This window comes from Mus caroli, unplaced genomic scaffold, assembly GCF_978045245.1.
Source record: "Mus caroli unplaced genomic scaffold, Mus_caroli_1 scaffold_22, whole genome shotgun sequence".
NCBI classification, from domain to species: Eukaryota; Metazoa; Chordata; class Mammalia; order Rodentia; family Muridae; genus Mus; species Mus caroli.
The window spans coordinates 8,064,109-8,072,205 of NW_028227277.1; positions in this window are offsets into that span (position 1 = coordinate 8,064,109).

The following is an 8,097-nucleotide window of genomic DNA, read 5'->3' on the forward strand; positions in this document are numbered from 1 at the left end:
CCCATGGGATCCTAAGAACTCTGGTGCGTGGAACACAGCGTCTGCAACAATCCATTCGCACAGGACCTGAGATTGCATTAAATAGGGATGCAGATAACCCAGCCAAACAGGGGCAAAAGTCCCGTCCAGTCCACCCTAGCACTGGGGTTCCTTTCACGTGGAGTTTCTGGACACCCCCAAGTTCCTCACAGGACCCTCCACGGGATCATAAGACCTCTGGTGAGTGGAACACAACCTCTGCCAGGAGGCAGGTTCGAACAACTGAAATCTGGCCACCTTCTGTGCAAGAAGAGAGCTTGCCTGCAGAAAGTACTCTGACCACTGAAGCTAAGGATAGAGCTAGTCTGCTGATAGAGGCTAACAGAGTCACCTGAGGAACAAGTTCGTATCACAGACAACTATAACAACTAGCTTCAGAGATTACCAGATGGCGAAAGGCAAACATAAGAATCCTACTAACAGAAATCAATTCCACTAACCATCATCAGAAAACAACACTCCCAATCACCTAGTCCTGGGCACCCCAAAACATCCAAAAAGCAAGACCCAGACTTAAAAGCATAACTCATGGTGATGGTAGAGGACATCAAGAAGGACTTTAATAACTCATTAAAGAAATACAGGAGAACACAGCTAAACAGGTAGAAGACCTTAAAGAGGAAACAGAAAAATTCCTAAAAGAATTGCAGGAAAACATGACCAAACAGGTGATGGAATTGAATAAAGCCATGCAAGACATAAAAAGGGAAGGAGACACAATAAAGAAAACCCAAAGTGAGACAACGCTGGAGATAGAAACCCTAGGAAAGAAATCTGGAACCATAGATGCAAGCATCAGCAACAGAATGCAAGAGATTGAAGAGAGAATTTCAGGTGAAGAAGATTCCATAGAGAACATCGGCACAACAATCAAAGAAAATACAGGTCGATACCACTGTCTTCTATGAGAGATAGTGTCGACCCGGAGCTCCTCTATTGTGGCTCCACCATGTGGTTGACAACTCTGTCTCCTGTGGGAGATATGTTTCGGCCCGGAGCTCCGTCATTAAATTACCTCATGCTTTTACATTAAGATGGTCGTCTGTTCGTGATTCTTGGATGCACACCGAACAAGAATTGAGTGGGGGTTTCCCCACTAGGTTCTTTCATTTGGAGGTTCCACGGAGATCTGCATGACCCAGGAACCCCGAAAGACCCCTTGGAGCTGCATGCAGCTACAGGGCTGGACTGAGAACTTCAGCAGCATAGGCATGCACTGGCTGAGACAAGGCGCTACGTGGGAAACTGTGGCCCAGGAACACCGATATGGAGGTTTCCCTGGGATGCCTGCCCCACCACCACCACACATTTCACCACCTGCAGGACAGGGAAGAAAAGAAAGAGGGGCGAGGCCTGCGGGGGTGTCCCCCAGCACCGGCCTCTCCTGGCTTACTAGGGCCAACTAGAGTCACCTCTTCTGCCACCTTCCCCTGCATCCCCGAGTTGCCTGGTGCAGCCATCTGTGAGAGCTGCCTTCCCTTCCCTGCCTCACATGTTTTCTCTTCTAGGGTGGTCTCACCCTAAGCTGCTAACCAGCGAGGGAGACATCTGCCCACTTAAAACTTCTGTCCCAGGTAAAGAGCACCTACAAGTCTAATCACCAGGCTCTGACAAATGCGTATAGAGGTCTAGAAAAAGGTGAGCTTAGACTGTAAGAAAAAGCAAAGCTTCGGCAGACTGAGGAGAAATAGATAATAGTAAAAATAGAGATAAAAGAGATTAGAGAGGTCCGAGATGAGAGAGAAACACCAAATGAAAAATATTTAGAGTAAAACCAGTAAGTAAGAGGCAGAAAAGGCATATTACAAAAGGAGAGAGAGAGAGAGAGAGAGAGAGAGGGGCGAGAGGGAAAAAAAGAGAAGACAAGAGGGATCGTAAACAACAGAGAAATTTGACTAGAATCTTGGCCACAGTGATAAGAGAAAAAGAAAAAGACAAGATCTAGACAAGAAATCTGGGCAACAGAAGACCAAGCCTCAGCTAAAAAGGCTCAGCTGTGTCAGATTAAAGTTACTTATTTAAAATACACCTTTGGAGATGGGAAGCAGTGGCTAAATAAAGCCAAAAAAAAAAAAAAAGTCTATAACTACACCAAGGCAAGTAAGAAAATTCTTGGGCACCGCTGGTTTCTGCAGGCTCTGGATACCTGGGTTGGCTACCTTACCTGCCCGTTGTACACCCTAACCAAGGAAGGGGAAGTGTCTGTGTAGACCCCAGATCACCAGAAAGCCTTTAGTGAAATAAAAAAGGCCCTAATGATGGCCAGCCTTTGCCTGACCTAACCAAGCCTTTCACTCTTTATGTAAAAGAGAGATCAGGGGTCACCAAAAGAATCCTTACTCAGACTTTAGGACTTTGAAAAAGGCCAGTGGCTTACCTATCCAAGAAGTTAGACCCTGTTGCCAGCAGGTGGTTTTCTTGCCTACAAGCTATTGCTGCAAGAGCTCTACTTATCAAAGATGCTGATAAGCTCACTTTGGGACAGCAAATAACTGTAGTGGCACCCCACACACTTAAAAGCATTATCTGAAACCCTCCTGACTGATAGATGTTCCATTTCTGGAGCATATATATTCTCTACTTGAGAAACAAATCTGGACTTCTTTGATTGTTTTATTGGTTATTTAATTTATTTGCATTTCACATGTTATTCCCCTTCCTATAAAACAAGGAAAGCAAATACATTATCTCTATCATCTCCAACTCATGTCTCATATAATAAAGTCATCAAAACAGGAAAAGTAACTGCCATATAATTGGTAAAGATCACTGTTCACTGGAGGCATTAATGGAAATGGCCAATCCTAGCAAAACTTAGCAACTACACCAAATTATACAAGCAAGAAAGACAAAATATCTAAACAAATTGAAAAGGGTGGGGGAATTGACATCAAGCTTAAATAAGAAAAATTATTAAAATTTGCCATGGAAATTTTTCAAGAAACATCAACAAAAATGGTAAATTACACATTATTTCTTTTTCTTTTATTGGATATTTTCTTTAGCGACATATAAAATGTTTTCCAATTTTCAGGTCTCTCTGTCAGGAACCTCGTATCCCACCCCCCTCCCCTGCCTCCAAGAGGGAGCTCCCCACTCACCCTCCCACCCACCCACCTGTCTACCCCTGTCTTCCCACACTGGCATTCCATTACACTGGGTCATCAATTTTTCACAGGATCAAGAGGCTCCACACACATTGATACATGACAAGGCCAAATTCTGCTACATATGCAGCTGGAGCCATGGTTCCTTCCATGTAAACACTTTGGTTGGTGGTTTAGTCCTTGAGATTTCTGGGGGTACTGGTTGGTTCATATTGTTGTTCCTCATATGGGGCTGCAGACCCCTTCAGTTCCTTGGGTCCTTTCTCTAGCTCCTTCATTGGGGATCCTATGCTCAGTCCAATGGTTGTCTGTGAGCATCCACCTTTGTATTTGTGATTATCTGGCAGAGCCTCTCAAGACACAGCTATATCAGGCTCCTGTAAGCAAGTACTTTTTGGTAACCTCAGTAGAGTATGGGTTTGGTGACTGTATATAGGATAGATCCCTAGGTAGTGCTGTCTCTGTATGGTCTTCAGTCTCTGCTCCACATTTTGTCTTAATATTTCTTCCTTTGAATATTTAGTTCCCTCTTTTAAGAATTGCTTAAGCATCCATATTTTGGTCATCCTTCTTGAACTTCATATGTTCTGTGAATTGCATCTTACCTATTCTGAACTTTTTGGCTAACATACACCACCTATCAGTGAGTGCAAACTGTGTGTGTGTGTGTGTGTGTGTGTGTGTGTGTGTGTGTGACTGAGTAACCTCAAAACAGGATGCTATTTTCAAGTTCCATCTATTTGCTTATGAATTTCCCGAAGTCACTCTTTTTAATAGCTGAGTGTAACTGTGTAATGTACCATATTTTCTGGGTATCCATTCCAACCTGTCACTTCTAGTATCTGTGATGCTAGGTGCTTCATTTCCCACTGAGGCCAGTCAAGGAAGCCCAGCTGGCAGAATATATCTGACATTCAGCAACAGCTTTTGGGATAGCCCCTTTCCTGTTGTTCAGGACCCACAGGAAAGTGAAGCTGCAAATCTGCTACATATGAGCAGAGAGTCCTAGAGTCATCCCTTGTATGTTCTTTGGTTGGTTCAATTCTGAGAGAACTGAGGATTTGGTTAGTTGACTCTCTTCACCTTCCTCTTTTGTTTCTATCCCCTTTGGGGCCTGCATTCCTTTTCCATTTACTTCCATAAGAGTCCCCATGCTCCATCCAAAATTTGGATGTGGATGTCTGTATCATTCTGAGTCAAATAATCTGTGGAGACTTTCAGAGGTCAAAATTCTCCTGTATGAAAACATAACAGAGTATCATTTAAAGTGTTAGGGATTGGTGAGACCTTCAAGATCATTCTATTTAGCATAAGCAGGATTAAGTAAAGTCAACATTAGTTCAAGAGGTGGTATAAGCAACCAGGTGTCAGGGAGTAAACTGAGAAAAAGTAGGATAATGGGGGATCTGGAGGACACATAGAGAAATTCACAGGAAGTAGAAGGTAGGGGCACTTAGTTTGTGCAGATTTTGAGGTGAGTTTGTGAAGGTTTTTGTGATGTTGTGGAAAGGAGAGATACTTTTGTGATGGTGGGTGAGGTAGTAGATCATCAGGGTGCTTTCTGCCTCTCTGAGTTTGCAGGCTTTCAACTGAGCATCTCTATCCTGAGACTCTACTGGTAAAATTAAACATTTGATGTTTTGTGGAAAACAACAGATAGAGGTTATCACAACTTCATCAGACAACTATCCATCGTTTCTGCTATCACATTAATGCCAATAAGGATCATGTAACTTTGCAGAAAATATTTACCATCATTCAGTAGAATTCATATCCATAAAAAAACCACAAAAGTTATTAATATTTTCCTTTGGTCATATCTGTAATCTAATTGATTTAATTTTCCTAAAACTTAATATTGTCAACATTATATGTAATGGTTTGAAAATTATTCAGGTCCATAAGACAGGCAAATCTGTGAATGATCTTTGCTAAGTGATCATTTCACTGAATTACTGTGTCTTTGGTTTTGTGACACATATATTTTGTGTTAGTTTTTTCGTGAGAGAAAGAAGTATCATGAATGTCCTAATATTTCACTTTTGGAAATTTCACAGAAATCATTGACAAGTCCTGAATGGTGTTTAACTGCTAAATAGTTTATAAAATAAAAATACAGAAAAATCACCTTGCAAGATATCAACTTACTAGGAGCAGAAAAAGGAATATAGTGATAAATTCTGGGTGTGTCCTCTGTTCTGTGACACAGTTTTGTTAAGATTTTCATGACTAGCATGAACACAGTAGGCTGGAGCTTGCAGAAGGATTTTCCCTTGGAAAGTTCGATGAATAAACACTTGAGGCAAGTTCTCTGGGCTATCACGTTTATCTTTTTCCCCCTTAAATATAGCAAAAGGAACAAATCTTACTGAAGAAATGAAAGAAGTATATATGAAACTGACAAGAACAGTTGGAATTCCAATAATAAAAATCAGAAATCTGTACCATACAGGTAAATTTACTGTTCTTTGTTCATAAAAAATGAAGAGAAATTACTAGCCAAGAATCTTCAATGTCCCTCTACATGAAAATATTAGCAAATAACTTCCTTGAAAATGATATGATCAATTTCTTATTTCATTCTGTCTATTTGCTATATTCACAGACATGTGTCCTAAGTAAAAACCTAAACCCAGTTAAACACTACTCATCTTAACTAATTTTAGAATGTAACTCACTCATGTAATCAACAATAAAAAGCATTCATGATTGAAGAGTGGATTATGTTTTGCTTTACAACAATGCACAAAATTCATACAAAAAAATAAACCCAATTTTATTAAAAGATGGGCTTTTAAAATCATTATTTTTTATAACTGCTTTCTTCATAATAAATAATAAAACACAATTATCTTCTCTTAATTTTATCTTCCATCTACTTCATAAGTCTTAACACTACATCATCATAATAATAATTAGATTCTTCACTGATTTATAATAAAGATTAACAAGAATATTTCTATATTGTTCACCTAGCCTTTCACAAGTGCATGCACTCCAAACCCTACTCCTGAAGAAATTAATCATCAATTAAGTACAATCCCAAAATATAAGTAAATATCAAATAATCACCCTTATATGAATTTTTGCAATGAACTCTATTTTTGAAAATTGCTTCAACCCAAATACATTCAATAATTGTTTTATAAAGGCCTTTGATACCATACAACTTAATTTAATTTTTATTACACAGGAGTAAGATTAAGAGGATTAAAAATATGTGTATGAACAATGTCTTCATAGGATCACAACCATACACACACACTTGGAAGAACTTTTCTTTCCAAATTGTACTTTCATGTTTCTATTGGAATCATTATAGTTCATTTTGGTTTCATCATCCCATGTCATTACTAGGCCATAGATTTGTGTGTGTGTGTGTGATTAAGTGCAAAAATATAATAGTACACCTGATTACACCAGAGGTGAAAGTTAAAATCTCAGTTAAAGCTGAAATATCATGATCTTTAGAAATAGCCATGAAAACTTTGAGCTGAAATTGACCTCAATTCCTCCCTTTTGAAAACTAACTTCCATGGTAACAAACAAACTTCCATGGATGCAAGCTTCGAAAGGAAGAAGGCAGCCAAAATTCCTACTCAGCTGAGAAAACTATAAACTATATACAACCATATACAAAACCAAATTGACACAAAACCCCTAAAGATGCTATAGTTATAGGGGTTTTGTAGTGGAAATAAAACAGTATGCTCTTATTTCATTTAAGTTTTGGTAGGTTTTATTTCTCTGTTTATTTTTTATTTTATAATTTATATACATGTCAAATGATATCCCCTTCCATGTCACCCCTCCATAAACCGCCCATCCCATCTATCCTCTCCATATTCCCCTTTACTACTATGAGGTTGATCCTCTACCCACTCACATTCTCCTTCCTCACCACTCTAGCATCCCCCTATTCTTGGGCATCAATCCTACACAGGAACAAGGGACACCCCTCCCTCAGATAAAGCCATTTTGTGCAAGATATGTATCTAGAGCCATGGGTCACTCCACCCTTTGGCTGGTGGTTTATTTTTTGGGGTCTCTGAGTGGTCCAATTAGTTGATACTGTTCTTCCTTTGAGGTTAAAATTCCCTTCAACTGCTTCAGTCTTTCCATTATCTACACTGTTATAGTTCCTGGATTCAGCCAGATGTGAATACCTGCATTTGTATTGGTCAGGTTCTGGTAGAAGCTCTCATGGAACAGCCATTTGTAGCTACTGTCAGCAAGTGTTTCTTGGAATTAGAACTAGTGAGAGGTTTTGATATCTGCAAAACAGATGGGATGGGTACCTATGTGAGATGGTCTCTGGATGGTCTTCCCTTCAGTCTCTCTTCCCTTTTTCGTCATTGTCTTTCCTTTGGACAGAAGGAAGAAACTGTTTTAGTGGAACCTACAGTTAAGAGACTTTTAATTGCAAAAATACTTTGGATTTTAAAAGAGATGGATATTTTAAAGAGATTGAAATTTTAGGTTTGAAGTTCTGGTCGTACAGATATTTCACTTACTTGGTGTGTTGGAAATTTGGACCATGGAGCAGCCTGATCTTTCAAAACTAGTCAGACAGTGCTTATCACTGTGAGCCCAATCCTTACTTTTTATTCTGAGAGTGGAGGGAAACTGGTCTTTCTTGTAAAGGTTTTACAATTAGATATTCTGGTGTCAGCAGGGCTTACTTGTCCCCTATTTAGGTTGCTCATCTGTAATAGCAAGGGAAGGGGGGAGGGGCATCAGTACACTGGTGGCTCAAAAGAAGTCTAGAACACACTGAATTCTGCCCCATTGTGGGTGCCATCCCTGTCACATTTTGAAGAGAAACAGTGCTCCTCTAAGGAAGCTCCAGGCAATTGGACTGCATTGCTCTGGATGCTGTCAGACCCAGCCCCAAGGACTGGACTGTCTATCCTTAAGGACAGTCATTATCCTCCAGGCCCCTGTCCCTGCT